Genomic DNA, 16,637 nt, shown 5'->3' with positions numbered 1-16,637 from the left:
CTGTCACTGTAGCGGAAACTGCTGTTGTAAATATTTCCGTAAGAAAGTTAAGTGACCACCTGCACATAATGCGTCGTGGGCACCCAGGTGTGTCAGACGCCTGGAGAACAAGCCATTAGTGTGAGTGCCTCGTCAGAAGCACAGGTAGAAAAAAAGAAAGGGGAGGCCATTGTCCGCGCTACTGACATTTCCTTGTTGAAAGCATACTGTGGAGCTCGTAATTTATGATATTTACTGAAATGCCTAATGAAACGATGAGAAAAATTTCACCGCTATTGTCTTGCTAGTTGAGAAAAATGCCATATGGCTTGCTTTATGTATTTATTTACACATTTTGTTTAATATCAAGTTTCTAGCTGCACTGCAGCATTGGTTAAAATAAAATTTAATATATGTACTAATATAGTTATTTTATGCCTACAGATCCAGTCAATAAGAAATTTATGATTTACTTCCAAGAAAACGAGGGCACATAAATAGACATTTCCCTTCACAGGAATTGCATAAATAATTTCTTTACGATTTGGTAACTTATCTGCTAGTGTAAGTTATCTTGATGCATCACTCTAGTGTTAAGATGTGACATAGGTATTAGACATGGCCATTTTAGTGTAATATTTTTTCTGCTTGAGCTTTGTCATGTATAGATATAAGTTTTATATTTTTTATATTTTTTATATTTGCTGCTGCTGTTTGCCAGGCATAGTGTTACTGAATTTGACTTTGTGTTACTCTTCTAAGCTAGTTTTTCTTGTTTCCTGCACAGTGCCTTATATTAGTTGTAATTTATGCTGCTTGCTTTGCCATTTTTATTTTTTGTCATTGATGTTTGTATTAATTGTTTTATGTGATGCTGCATTGCCTCGTCCCTTAGTTTAGCATCTGAGCTCAGTAGATTTAAGTTAGCTTAAGAGGGGGTAGACTATATAAGAAACTAACTATGATGAAATGGACGAAATGCATTAAGAAGCTATAAGATAATGGTTTGGCCAAAAAAGAAAAGGATACTGTATAGTGGAGAAAAACTATTTTTGACAGAGGATGTGAACAGAATATAGAAAGCAGGCTTAGATAGGACTTTTTGGCAATAATGATGAACGAAGGGAGATCTCCATGCAAAATACTGCAGTAAAACAAACCCTGTCCTTTCCTTTTGTGTCACCCCTCTATATGTTGTGTACCCTTGTGTATTTGTGTTTTTCCTGTCTTTATGTGTTTAGCTGATGAGAGCTATGTTGTAGACATTTTCTAATACTCTGTTATTTACTTTGTAAAGATGTTTAGACATTATTTATACTGTTTGGTTGCTCACATGTGAAGGTGATGTTTCAAACGTTCTTCTGATCTTTTATGTATTTACTTATGTCATAATTTCTGTAACACTGATGTATATGTTATTTCGATTCTTTTGTAAAGCCTGTATTACTACAAATGTTATCTGTATTGTTATGTTTTTAATTACGTATTTTGTACCTTTGTTATTGTATTTTTATGTTATAAAATTGTAATTTACACCAGTTCATCATATTATTAACGTGTAAGTTCCATTTCACTGCACACGTTTCTGTTGGTCATAGTATATGGACAATATGTGAGAAGTAGGGACTGTTAGTGTTTGCACGTGTGTTGATAATTCAGCAAGGGACTGGATAACAGCATTGCTCGTTCTAAGGACAATTCCAAAAACTTTGTGCGTGCACAAGTGGTGGTTATGGACTTGCTATATTCTCCGCAAGACTCTTCGATGGTGATTGTGCACCTGCACAGTCACAACATATGGCTGCTGGCCATCTCTACAAGGACTACAGTGGGTCTGCATCTTTGATGGCCCACCAATACCATTATTTCTACAAGGACTGCAGTGGGTCTGCGCCTCTGGTGGCCCACCAATACCATATTCTCTACAAGGACTACAGTGGGTCTACACCTTTGATGACTCACCAATACCATACTCTCTACCAGGACTACAGTGGGTCTGCTCTGTGATGACCTACCTACCAATATTCTTCAAAACTTCGACTGACTCTGTTGTGGGTTTGCTCTGTTGTGACCCATTACCTGTCAGCATGTCAAGAGTCAGCACTGTCTTTCCGTTGGAAGGACACCACTACTTCTTCAAGACTGCATGGAAATCCACCACTTCTGTGTGCAATTTTTGTTACTAATGAGACTTTGTAAAAAAAAAACTGTAATTACTATTATGATGTATCATCAGGACTGTCTTTATGGACTGTGAGAAAATTTTAGCTTTTGACCAACATTGTATCAATAAGTGTGTGCATTGCATATCTTTGTTAGTGTAATTATAAAAAATTTTATCAAATCATTATTGGCCACTGGCCAAAAAAATTTGTAAAATTTTTTGTGGGGAGCATGGGGGCTATGTAAGCTAGGCTGTTTATGTTTCTTATTGGCAACGTTACGTAGCGCTCTGTATGAAAATCAGTGGCTGTGCTGTGTGCAGCCTGTGGCTAGTTTGCATTGTTGTCTGCCATTGTAGTGTTGGGCAGCGGCAGCTGAATGTGAACAGCGCGTAGCGTTGCGCAGTTGGAGGTGAGCCGCCAGCAGTGGTGGATGTGGGGAGAGAGATGGCGGAAGTTTTGAAATTGAACTGCTATATATATTATGATTATTAAGGTAAATACAGTGTTTGTTCTCTATTAAAATCTTTCATTTGCTAACTGTCCCTGTCAGTAGTTAGTGACTTCCGTAGTTTGAATCTTTTATTTAGCTGGCAGTAGTGGCGCTCGCTGTATTGCAGTAGTTCGAGTAATGAAGATTTTTGTGAGGTAAGTTATTTGTGAAAGGTATAGTTTAATGTTACTCAGGGCCATTCTTTTGCAGGGATCTTTGATAGTCAGATTGCGTTGCGCTAAAAACATTGTGTGTCAGTTTAAGCACAGTCGTGTATAATCGTTCTAAGTGGACGTTTCATAAGTATAAATTGTTTGAAGGGGACGTTTCACATTATAGTCTGTGAATAGCTAAGATTTATTAGAAACGTAACTTTAAATAGGGTTAAGTGATAACATCCAGGAAAAAACACACACGATAACTCCTCCCCACCCCTCTTATTCTTCCTGCTCCCAGCACGTATTAAGTCAGCCACAGAAACTGTGTCTTCATTTTGGAGAGGAAATTTGCAAGGAGCAAGGGATTTATTTGATATCACACTCTGTCTCGACCGTGGGTGGTAATCGACATTGTCCCTACTCACAGAGAGTCCTAAGTAATTAAAACAGGAAAGTGGGCACAGGGTTCTACATCAACATACATACTCCACAAGCCACCGTACGGTGCATGGTGAAGGGTAACTGGTACCACTACTACTCATTTCCTTTCTTGTTCCACTCGCAAATAGAGCGAAGGAAAAACGACTATCTATATTTCTCTGTACTAGCCCTAATATCTCTTACCTGTATCTTCGTGGTCCTTACGGGAAATGGACGATGGCGGCAGTAGAATCGTTCTGCAGTCAGCTTCAAATGCCTTTCCTCCAAATTTTCTCAATAGAGTTTTTTTCTTTCGTTGATAGTACCGGTAACAAATCGAGCAGTCCGCCTCTGAATTGCTTCGACCTTTAATCCGACCTGGTGGGGATTTCCGACACTCAAGCAGTAATGGAGAATGGGTACCACTAATGTTCTACACACGTGGTCTCCTTTATAGATAATATAAACTTTCCTAAAATTATCCAGGTAAACCGAAGTCGACCATTTGGCTTTCCTACCACAGACCTCACGTGCACGTTCCTTTTGATATCGATTTGCAACGTTAAACCTAGATATTTAATCTACGTGACTGTGTCAAGCAGCACACGTCTCATGCCGTATTCGAACGTTTTCCTACGTTTAGAGCAAGATGCCATTCATCACAAGTAGAAATAAATGGAAATGGGCGTATGGCATCGTTAGCTGGGATGCCCCTATTCGGGGAAGTTCTACCGCCAAGAGCAAGTCTTATTTCATTCGACGCCATATTGGGTGACTGGCTCACTGGTGATGAGGATGAAATGAGGACAACACAACACCCAGTACCCGAGTGGAGAAAATCTCCAACCCGACCGCGAATTGAACCTGTGCCCACTTGCATGGGAGGCGAGCACGTTACCACCCAGCTAAGCAGGCGGACACCAAGTAAAAATTTTACTTAAGTCATCTTGTATCCTTCTACAGCCACTCAACGACAACACCTCCCAGTACACCATAACGACATTAGCAAACAGCCACAGATTGCTGCTCACCATGGCCGTCAAATCATTATTTATATAGAGAACGCTGTCCTACGGCAATTCCATGGGGCACTCCTGACGATACCCTTGTCTCCTATCAACACTCGCCGTCGAGGATAACATACTGTGTTGTATTCCTTAAGAAGTCTTCGAGGCACTCAAATATCTAGGAACCTTTTCCGCATGGTCATATCTTCGTTACCTGTCTGCTATGGGGCACCGTTTCAAACGCTTTCCAGTTCTATGAATGTGGAACCTGTCCTTTGCACCTTCACAAATGGTTCAAATGGCTCTGAGCACTATGGGACTTAACATCTGTGGTCATCAGTCCCCTAGAACTTAGAACTACTTAAACCTAACTAACCTAAGGACATCACACACATCCATGCCCGAGGCAGGATTCGAACCTGCGACCGTAGCAGTCGCACGGTTCCGGACTGAGCGCCTAGAACCGCTAGACCACCGTGGCCGGCTTGCACCTTCATCCATAGTTCGCAGGATATTATGTGACAAAAGGGGAAGATGAGTTTCAACACTAATAAAACAGATTAAAGATTAACAGCGAGATGTATTCGATGAAAATTCACCACACTGTCACTCTAATACAACTTAGATCAAGGGAGACGATAACAGAGATATCAATCAATGAATGCAGCAATCAGCAGTTGAAATCACAATATATCTTACACGGCAAGTACTGGAACGAGTTGAATGCCTGAGGGAATCCTAGTTTGCTAGAGAAGGGGGCGAAGACACGACTTAGCGATCGAGATGAAAAAGGGGGGTGGTTGTGGTGACTTCTTACCACATTGCTGGAGATGTCGTCTCACGTCAACAGTGCGACCCAATATCGCGAGTCGAGTTAAAAATGTAACACCTATTGAGTGATGTTACTGTCTTCTGCTCAAGGTAATGAACAAGCAGACTGTAAAATGACTCGCTATGTCAAGAGCATAGCGCGTTCGCATAGACTGGGGAGGCTGCGCTCCTGAGTTTTATGGGTTTTGAGTGTCCACTCTGTTGCGGCCGCAAACTTCGAACATCGTAGCGCCTACTGCATCGGCATCCCACTTTACGTCCAACCATCACGGGATGCCTGCATCACAGGCTGTATATTCACCAGGACAACCTACATCGTCTGTGTTGTCAAAACAAAGACTTACCGGCGGCCACAACACAACACACCAATGGCCGCTAGAGACCCGTTCGTGGAGGTTGCAGAACAGCTTCACCAGAGGTCGCAGCTAGCCTTGTAACTACTTTGCTACGCCAGGCACGTGATCGCAAATAGTTCCAGCAGATACAACCGCCAACGGGCTTTATAAGGGGGTGCACTGCCAGCAAAAGGCAGTTCGACGCACCGATCGGAAGGATACAGAGCTGACGCCCCAGCAGCCACGGTCAGACGCCTCTTCTAGCTTGCTGATATCTTGGTATAGTCGACGAACCTCTTGACGTTGTAGAACTGTTTGTGTTCGCTCCCCTTGAAGAAACGAGTCTGTTTTATCATTATTTGTTATTTTGTATTTGTGTCGATCCGCAGTTGGGATCGAGTCGGTTCTTCTTTTGTATATTGTGTTATTGTTTCGTTTTGGTGAATCCAATAAATTGTTTTCGGACTTGTGTTTTCCGCATCTGTATTCTCCTAGCGCAGATACTTCACACTCTATAGCGAATGTTCCAGCTCCAAAAATAAGCTCAGTACCAACTGCTGCGGGGAGCAGTGGCCAAGGTGTATTTGCTAGGACATGGAGAACAGACAAATTTTTCTCTTCACACGGATTTCATGTCCTGACTTTGCTCCAACAGTCGAAATGCAGTCTTCTTTGCACCCAATGGTTACAATTAAAGTGCAGCTACTCATAGAGGTCCAGTGTGGGCTACAATTATCGTATGGCAGCGAAACCTCGTAGATATGCTAATGCGTTAATGTGGAACCGATTTCCGCTAGAAAAGAAATGGTTCAAATTCTGATCGCCTGGTGCAAATCTTGCGCTGTGAATGCAAGAAAAATGTATAGAAATATTTCCGTGTGTATTAGACTAGAAAACAGCCAGAAAAGATCAACTAAGCGAGAAATTCATGTGTTGGTCTCATTATTAACCGCCACTTACACAATTTGTTCGATATGAGGACTGGAGAAGTCTAAGAGATGCCGTACAGTACCAGATTTGCACCTGGTGGAGAAAATAGGAACTAATTTTTTCCCGCCATAAATCGACACCACAGTAACGCATTAGAATATCTGCATGTTTCGCTGCCCACACTAGACTTCTGTGAGTAGCTGCACTTTAATTATAGCCATCCAGTACCATCGCACCTCCTTGAGAAAGAAGAAAGCAGCTGTTTGAATTATTACCTAAATTTAACTGTTTCCATCACTAAGAGCAAATAATTAAATCCTCTCAAAACGACTGCATTCTAAGTAATTTTGGGATATGGTACCGCATTAGTTCAGGAATCTGTCCATTGCAGCTCCTTTCATTTTAAATTTTGAGTAATGTGTTAATTTGCATTTAAAGTTTAGGCAGCCTCGAAATAAAACACACAGTCTGACGAAAAATGTGAAGCACCCGGAAAATGTGGTCGGATGTCAATGTAACTTCGCACACAGCATCGGCGGGTATGTAAATAATCAGAGTTGCAATTCTTTGTGACAGATACAACGGGCACCAGAGTACATTAGTTATGCTTGTTAAGTACTGTTAGCACGCCTGGTACGTTATATAAGGGGTGTGAACAGCGTCAGATGCCGAGTGATCACTGTACAGGACACGGAGATGCCATGTATTCCTCCGAGACAGTGTTATCAGCAGCTGACAGAATTTGAAAGTGGCATGATTGTATCATATATAACCCCTTCGAATCTGCGCCTGCCATTCGAGAATACGTATCGGACGCCTAGCGACATTCTGTGCCAACTCACACAATTGGTCAGAAACTAGGAGCAGCCAGGCTACGGCTAGGCACTACCCTGAGTATGGTGGTGTCCTGGTCGGAGGTCCATTCTTGCAGTGTTGTGGAGAGGCACAACGGCGTTACTCTTGGCGTCATAGTGTGGAGAGTCTTCACGTATGATTTCAGGTCATGGGTGCTAGTGACTGAGGAAACTCTGACGCCACAATGGTAGGTCACTGACACCCTCATGTGTTACCAGAATCGTGGTATCATTTTTCAGCAGAACGATGCTCCTCCAGACATGGCACGTGTCTCTATGAACTTCGGCGCGATGTTGAGGTGCTGCCGTGGCCAGCAAGATCCCCATATTTGACCCCAATAAAAATTGTGTGGGACCAGGTAGGACGTCAAATTCGCCCGGTGTCAGTATTCGGGTTTCAGTAACCAGTTAGAACACTTCTGGGCCAGCTTGCCACATGAGAGCATACAACTGCTCTATGAACACCACTCCCAACAGAATCATTAGTCACCCAGCCCTGAGTGGGTGCCATGTCATACTGATAGTGTCTTTGTAAATATGACTCGATATTATCACAGAAATAACATCGTCTGACCTCTCAGTCTGAGAAATTACATTTCCTTTCTTCCTCTCTTTCTGGGTGCTTCACTTTTTTTCTCAGGCAGTGTGGTTGGTTAAATTTTCCATAGATCATAATTGCGAACTTTCTTTGTGATGTGGAACGGATCAGTTTTACAATTATACTACGCTTTCTCAGCAAAAAGTATGGCAATCTGCTGAATATTTACCTGATTTATTGACTTTTCTTACGTAAGTGCAATAACTTACACTTAAGTATGTTCACTCTCCCTTAATGTTCCCTTCTTTTTATTTGCATACTTATGATTTATACTTAACTATTACTTACACACACACACACACACACACACACACACACACACTACTACTACACATTCAGAAATGCTTCCATGTAGTCGAGAAGTTATGAAGCAGATATAAGTTAAATTGTTTGTGTTTGAAGTTAATTTTACTGTACGATAACCCGTTAAAACACTCGGTTGGTGGTGGAAAAATTTTTATGGCTGCGTATTTTGCTCCTTCCTCTGCCACGCTAAGGTTGAATGATCGGTAGTGCAAGTCATTTCTCCTTCTAATGTTCCTGTTGCTTTCGATCTGTGATTGATTATTGACATACTTGATAAGGGAGTAAATGTATTTTAAACCTGTTGTTAATAAGAGATGTGTAAGTCTGCAGGCCTGTGTGGCCGTTCTCACTGAAGATGAAATTTTCTAAGTCGTTAGGCCGCGTTATGCTCCTCTTCATATCGTTTTTATACAATCGACGTCTCGACCCCTCAGCTGGGACTTCCTTAAGGATCTTTCTGGTGTTCCTGGTTAACTGAACTCTATCAAAGACCAGTGTCGCCCTCACGAACACCAGAAGATCCTGAAGATGGTCCTAGGAGGGGGTGGAAACATCGGCTGTGTAAGAAGGACCTGAAGAGGAACCTGTCACGTCGTAATATGAACGGCTTATTTCAATAGTGGTACAAGTCCATTACCTCCACTTTTCTGCCTATAATGCTTCTGAAATTAATGAGCCAAACAAACAGAAAGAAAGGTTCATCTCTAGCAAGAAGACATATGCTTGAATATTTCTGGTATCTCAACTGCAGATTTTTCAGCGCTCATTTAACCTTAGGACTGTGAATCTCAATATGAACAAAAATAGACTTGTACCACTATTTAAATAAGCCCTTTATATCATAGAAGGCTTTTCCTTTTTAAAGCGCTATTTACAAGAGGTTCTAGAGCAAACACGAGATATTACCCTATCACACGCTTCTGTGCAAAGAACAAGTTTTTTCTTCAGTGACTAGTAACCTCAGAACATAATGCCATTTTAATCTTCAAAATATGATGTTACCTGTTGCGCAAAAGTTGCAGAGCTTAGACGTTTAAGGAGATCTGCAACATGTGAATTTCCAAAATAAAAAGCTGACAGCTTAGAATATTCTGTTTTATTTATTGTTTTACCCTCATGCATTATTTACAACTGTGTGGTCAGATATTGTGGAATACCGAATTACATGTATTTTGTTTTCTGCAACTTCAGTGACAGTCCATTTACGGAAAACCATTAGCTAGCCTGAAAAACTGAGTCCGACAAAAGGGAAGCTGCGATACGCTAACTGGAAACAAAGTTAAGCAGGAACTGTCACACTCTCCGAGGGGCTGGAGCAAAACGAGCGAGGAGATGAGTAGCTATCTGAGAAGAAGGTTAGCGGATGGTACCATTCTTCCTGCAAAGTAGTTGCAAGTTCAGGTAACGATGATGGAGGTGGATAGCGGTCACACACCTTAGTCTCCAAAGTAGACCTCAGAGTCTCAATAGTACTGAGGTCTGGTGATTGTGGTGGCCAGGGGAATTCATCCTCTTGCTCACAACATCCGTCATGGACGCTGCAAGCTCTGTACGCGGACCCTGTTGTCTTGGAACACAGTATCGTTATTTGAGGAACAACATTGTACCACGGAATAAACTTGATGGTCCAAAATGATCACACACTTCTTGGTAGTAATGCGACCTAGAAGTGTTATGATGGTGCCCATGGAATAGCACGATGTGGCTGCCCAGATCATCACAGATCACCCACAGTGTTTCACTCCTAGGACATAAACTCAGTCAAAAGTTGGAAACAGTATGAAACATCCGACCAAATGAGATTCTTCCATTTCTGCACGGTCTAGGTTTCATAACTTTGGCATAACTTTTTCTTGTTACTGCCATTTACTTCACTGATGAGTGGTTTTGGGATTCCAGCATTTCAGCTCGCCGAACAGTGCCCTGCTTTTGGAGCTAACTTTACCCAATTTTGGTGCTGGCAGGATTCACGAGTTCAACATTCATCTCAGCAGGGACTTTTTTAACAGTCGTTCTATGATTTTTCGTCACAACCGTCTTCAATGAACGTCTGTGATGCTCACTCATCACATACTTTCGCCTGGGTTGTGATTTCGCGGATGATGTTTTTTCGCTGTCTCTCTCTGTACGCGGTATAAATATTCGACACGGTGCCTCTTTAAAGACCGAACACTTCGACTACCTTGGTTGCAGAAGTACCCACCATACGAGCACCAATAATTTGCCCACGTTCGAATTCATTTAGCTCCGACATAATGTACTCACAAGTACAGAGAACACTATTGTGAACACGGCTGACACCTGCAACGTGTTGAGGAAATTATTCAGCTGCCGTTCGTGGTAAAATACTGCATAACAACCTGCAGGCTTTGCTGGAATCTGCATTTATGTTCAAGCATGCATTTGTAACGTTGCTTTCACAATTTTGTCCAACCCCTGTATCTGTGTACAGGAACGTCCGGTCCTTGGAATTTGTTAGTTATCTGCTGGTCATCTGCTCTTCCTAACGCTCAGTAAAAAGACTGACAGACGACCATAGACGTATGCGTATTAAAGTTTGTATTAACGTTTGTTAAGATTGTAACATTAAAAAGATACCTGTCACAGAACTATTTGGTTGATGTTGAATTACTTTTCTTCCACTGGACTTCTAGGCTATTCCAGTCATTCCTTTTTAAGGCAAATTCTCTGAAGCATCATAATAATAGTATACAATAAAATAGAAATCTGAAAAAGCTGATTAAAGACGTTTTTCGACACAAAACCCAAAAAACAGCAATGCCCTGTTACAAGTACCACAAAAAACCCCACACATTAAAAATCAAGCCCGGAGACGCTTTCGACATAGATACTGCACGGAAAGAGATGGTGCCAAATGGGGTAACTAGAGATGAACTAACGAAAAGAAAACATAGGACGGCAGAGAAGTTCAGTCACAAAGAATAAAGGAATTTCGTCATAGGAGACGAAATTTGTTGCCACATGCAACAAGGCAATACATATCGGTGTGGAGCTCAGCGAATGAATAATATTAACATAAGTTTTGTGGGTCATGGTAACACAAGCTATCACATTTTCTCTAGAGTTCAGGATTGTGTGCAATCGAAAATTTTGGAGAAGTCCAGTGCCGTAGACTGAGTGATCACGGTACGGACGATGTAAGCCGTAAGCTACGCTCAAGTTGGCTGGCTCCAGTCCATCGTGTGGCGGTACACTATCTGATCAAAAGTATCCTGACTCTCCTATGTATTGCGAAACAGAGCACTAGATGTCACAAGAAACGGACCCACCACTGTAAAAGGAGGCGGAGAGAATTGTATTGACAATTGAAAAGCAGTAACACAAGAATGGATCGGTTAGAAGAGCTCAGTGACTTCGAACGTGGATTAGTCATAAGGTGTCACCTGAGTAACAAGTCCACCAGAGACACTTCAACGCTTCTAAATCTGCCCAAGTCAGCTGTTAGTGACGAGACTGTGAACCGGTAATGCGAAGGAACGACCACAGCTAAAGCAAGAGCAGGAAAATCTCATGTGCTGGCGGACATGGACCTTAGAGCATTGCGGGGTGTGACTGAAACAATTCGCATAAAATCAGCGGGAGGAGTGAGTTCAAAAGTGCCACAATCAGTCCAGGTACCACAATGGCTGTGCGTCGGGAGTTAAAGAGAATATGGTACAACGGTCGAGCAGCTCCCCATGAGCCGCACATTTCAGTACTCATTGCTAAGTGGCGCTTGAGGTGGTGTAAAAGGTCGACGCCACTGAGCAGTGGATGGTGACTAGTGATTTGTAGCCATGAATCACGCTATACCCTGAGACAGTCGGATGGAAAGGTTTGGATTTGGCGAATGCCTGGAGAACGTAACCTTCCATAATGTTTATTGGTTTAAAGGGTTCAAATGGCTCTGAGCACTATGGGACTTAACGTCTGAGGTCATCAGTCCCCTAGAACTTATAACTACTTAAACCTAACTAACCTAAGGACGTCACACAACACCCAGTCATCACGAGGCAGAGAAAATCCCTGACCCCGCCGGGAATCGAACCCGGGAACCCAATGTTTATTGCCAAGGTGAAGTACAGAGGAAGTGGTGTTATGTTATGGGCGTATTTTTCGTAGTTATAGTGTGTACCCTGTACTGCACTTAAGAAAACGATAAATGCGGAAGAATAAGAAAACGTTTTACAGCACTGTGTGCTGTGCACAATTCTGAAACGATGAGTGTACCAGGATAACAATGCACACTGTTATTAAGTAGCTTCTCTGACCAATGGTTTGTGAACAGTAACATTCCTGAGGAAAAACACATTTGGCATGATTTAGACCGTAGACTTCGCTCCAGATCCCTGCGTCCAACGCCAATGCTTTCTCTGCTTCGAATCTTGAGAAAGAATGGGCTGCCATTCCTCCTTAGACATTATCACCTCATTGAAAGAGTGCGCAGCAGAACTGAAGCCGTTATAACGGTGAAGGCTGGACGAGCTCCAAATAGGTGGCCTTATACTTTTGGTCAGATAGTATATCTTTATGTAGCAGGGCTGACAGCTTCAGCTGCATTTGTGTCTTGTTTTATTTACAATCGATTTCGGAGTTAAATTGCACAATCTTCAGGCCCCTCTATGAGAATGTGATGAAGTGAATACGGGGTATTCATCATGATACAGTCCATCTCATAAAAGGTAAAAAACAATTTTTTTTATCTCTGAGATCAATAATTATGGTTACCTGGAATCATCATGAAAACCTGGTATTGTAGAAGATCCTGAAGGTAATATAATGTAGCAGTGGAATCTTTTACAAATAAAGTAAGACCTATAAAACACCTGAAGGTATCCTTACTTTCACATAAATATATAGTAAGTCCACCTCCGTAGCTGAGTGCTCGGCTTTGATGGCTGCTATGCGGAGGACCCGGATTCGATTCCCGATACTGACACGGATTTTTCTTTTGTTGCAGGCCTGCTAAGAGTTGCTCTGAGTATCCTGATGCCAACTGAGGAGCTACTTGACCGATTAGTTGCGGATCTATGTTCTGGAAAGTCTGCAAAACGGCCGGAAGAGCAGTGTGCTGACCGCAAGTCCCTCCATACCGCATCCGCCTGACGCCGCTAGGCACAGGATGACACGGCGGCCGGTAGACATCCCTCGGGTCTTCACGGCCTGGCGAGGAGCTCTATACAAAGATATAGTAGCGGCTGTCGGCCCATGATCTGTCGGAAGATAGACGTACATGGAGAATACCAGAAAGAGAAGCAAGCTGCTTAACTGAACTCATTCTAATACGCAAAACTGGCCAGAAGCCCATCTGATCACGCTGTAGAGGCGGCAGTAGCATTGTCTCTGAAGTAATGCCACGTCTTGGATCGTGCATCTCTTCTCAAGTTCTGGTGATCGTCTGAATACCTGGTTCCGGCTGCGACATTAGATCCTGAGAATGTGCATTTTGTAGGTGATCTGACACAGGCAGAAAAAAATTATTCTTCCAGGACACAAACGAATTAAAGACGTTAGCTGCCAGTGGGCTTTGACTTACGTCAACGGGGCAAGCTTAAAATTTTTGCCGGACCAGGATTCCAACCCGGGTCTCCTGCTTACTAGCGAGATGCACTGATCATTACACCATCCGGATACAGGGATCGCCAAAATCTTTCCGTCTATCGTAGTACACCTCCCGTCAGATTCAAATTCTAACTTACGTCACACACTACTGGTGTAGTGCCCCTGCTCATACGCCTCATTACTCGCGACTACTCGTCGATAACCATTAGATTAGAGATTGGTGTGCATCTGCAGTGATGGTATCACTGGCCGTCATAGCTGTTATTATACACGAGGGTTGGAACATAAATAGTGGCAACTATTTATCCACAACCGATACAAAAGAGTTACATGTCTGCGCCTAGTACTCTCCTTCACAGTAGTCGCCAGCGTTGTGTAGAACCCGTTGCCAGCGGTGTGGAAGGCGTAGAATACCGTTAGCAGAGCCTGTTCTGTTGATGGTGCGAATGGAACGGTCTGGTGCCTGTCGAATCTCTGGAACAGTTCTGAAGCGAATGCCTCCAAGTGGTTCCTTCATCTTCGGAATCAAATCAGTCACAAGGACTTAAGTCCGGGGAATAGGGTGGATGTTACAGTATTTCCCAGTCCCATCGACCGAACAGAGCAGCCACAGCTTGCGCTGTATGCGCCCGCGGATTGTAGTGCAAAATGATGGGTGGGTTGCGCAGAAAGTGTCGCCGCTTCTTCGCAAAGCTGGTCACAGGTGATGCTCCAAAAACGAACAGTAATACTGTACACTGACGGTCTGCCGTGGAAGAACGTAATGCGTTGGGATAACACCATAGCCGTCCGCTGTGGCCGAGCGATTCTAGGCGCTTCAGTCCGGAACCGCGCTGCTGCTACGGTCGCAGGTTCGAATCCTGCCTCGAGCACGAATGTGTGTGATGTCCTTAGGATAGTTAGGTTTCAGTAGTTCTAAGTCTAGGGGACTGATGACCTCAGATGTTAAGTTCCATAGTACTTAGAGCCATTTGATAACACCATCACAGTCGTACATGAGAATCACAATAACTTTAGACCGCTCCATTCGCACCATCAACAGAACAGGCCCTGCTAACGGTATAATATGCTTTCCATGTCTCTGGCAACGGGTTCTACACAACGCTGGTGTCTACTTTGAAGGACAGTAACAGGTGCAGACATGTAACTCTTTTGTATCGGTTGCGGATAAATAGTTGCCACTATTTAAATTCCAACCCTCGTAGGTGGTGTCTCTTCTTTCGGACATGTCCGGATGATGTAGTGGTCAGTGAATCTGCCTAGTAAGCATGAGACCTGGGTTCGAACCTCAGTTCGGCACAAATTTTCAACTCGCTTCATTAATATAAATCAGTGCCCACTGGCAACTAATGGCCTAAATTCCTTTTTGTTTTGATTCATAGTGGCTGCAGGATCAAAATGATGTCTGTTCTTCCAGACTCGTCCGAAAGAACAGATATCACACGTATAAAATATTCTTTGTTGGTGGAAGACTCCCACTTTCTAATAAGTGTCCTTCCTATTGCCATCACATCCTCTTGCAAAGAGGGTGCCGAGAGCTGTGGTGAAGTTCCGGACGATCGCGAACTTCCTCACCAGCGCATTAATCATTATTAGACAGACCGTCAAAGCGGAAGCTGAGGCGGGATGAAGGCCCGAGTTTGGCGCCTCCTAAGCCACCCGCGGGAAGGCGTCCTCTGGGGCGGGAGTCCTCAAGTTGCGCGCGACTCAATTAGCTGCGGATATTGGCCGGGATCTGGCGGCGCCGTAACTTCTGCTAAGTAGCAGAACGGCGGCTTGTTAAGCCGCGACGGCTGTCATGCCGCCCTTCCGCCGGCTCGACAGCCGCTCCCGTCGACTCACGGAGGTATTTTACTCTGCATAATCACTACGGCGCCTCCTCAAATAAGAGGCGTAGGTGGCTGCTTCAGAGCCTTGACTCAGCGCCAGAATTATGCTTCCAGTACTCGGCTTCAAGATTAGTTTTATTACACCCTATTAAAAGAGAGGTTGTAGTTCTAAATTTATGTCTGATTTCCGCGGAATTAAACATGAAAAACGGTTCAGTGACAGCTTTTACACCATCATCGATATCTTCTTCCGGATACACTACATTCCTGCTAAAAACAGTATAGTGAGGAAAGAAAGATGGACACTCTAAGGCAATGGGTCACATGAGTGAACTAGTGTCCCTTATTATGCTAGATGTACACTGCATATGATCATAATCACAGTCTCGTACATCTATTGGACTGCCTGTTCAACTCCTGTGTATACCCCTGTTGTGACCCGTTGTCGCGTCCCAGGCAAGATAAACTTTCCTGCTGCTACAGAGAGGGAAAGTGACAGCTTGTACACCTAGGCAAGCGAGTCCGCCAGCAAATTCTAGCGGCCGGCTGCGGAGATCGTATGTAGTGCGGAATTATTTTCCACCTCCCGCATCACGTGGAACAAACAGCACGAAGCTTAATGTCACTGCACACTAGCATATAAGTCGCGCTACAAACCAGCGGAGTTCCTGCAGCGTTTCTTCGAGAGTGTGCTCCAGTGTTCCAGCACGGTTTTCACCGAGAGCCATCTCCTCGCAGCGCGCTATATCTGCGGTCAGCGGACAAGAACAATTCTCCGGACGTAAAGAAACAAAGTTGCTTTCCTCTCAGTAAACACAAATCTCTTTTTAATGGTGGTGACGAGTGGTGAAGATCGAAATAAGAAACAATAATTGGCTGATGGTCGAATTGCAACCCATAACACTTTCTGGCTCAATACCGGGACAAAATAACTCCTGTCAGAAGGTCAGTTATAGTAGAACACCAGTTAATACCTCTACTAACTAGTCTGGCGTGAGACCGATATTGAAAATTACTTACCCAGCTCGAATTAAGCTATCGGCGTAATTCAGAAAATAAACAAGTACGTCAATTGTGTTTTTTCCTGGAGTTAGACCCTAGTTACTGCTAGTCAATGCACAGTAATAGGTGAGAGGTTTTAGAGTCTGGTGCAACCGAAGTCAACAACCAGTA

This window comes from Schistocerca cancellata, chromosome 2 (assembly GCF_023864275.1).
Source record: "Schistocerca cancellata isolate TAMUIC-IGC-003103 chromosome 2, iqSchCanc2.1, whole genome shotgun sequence".
Taxonomy (NCBI): domain Eukaryota; kingdom Metazoa; phylum Arthropoda; class Insecta; order Orthoptera; family Acrididae; genus Schistocerca; species Schistocerca cancellata.
The sequence above is the reverse complement of the archived record's forward strand: the minus strand, read 5'-3'. Positions refer to the sequence as shown.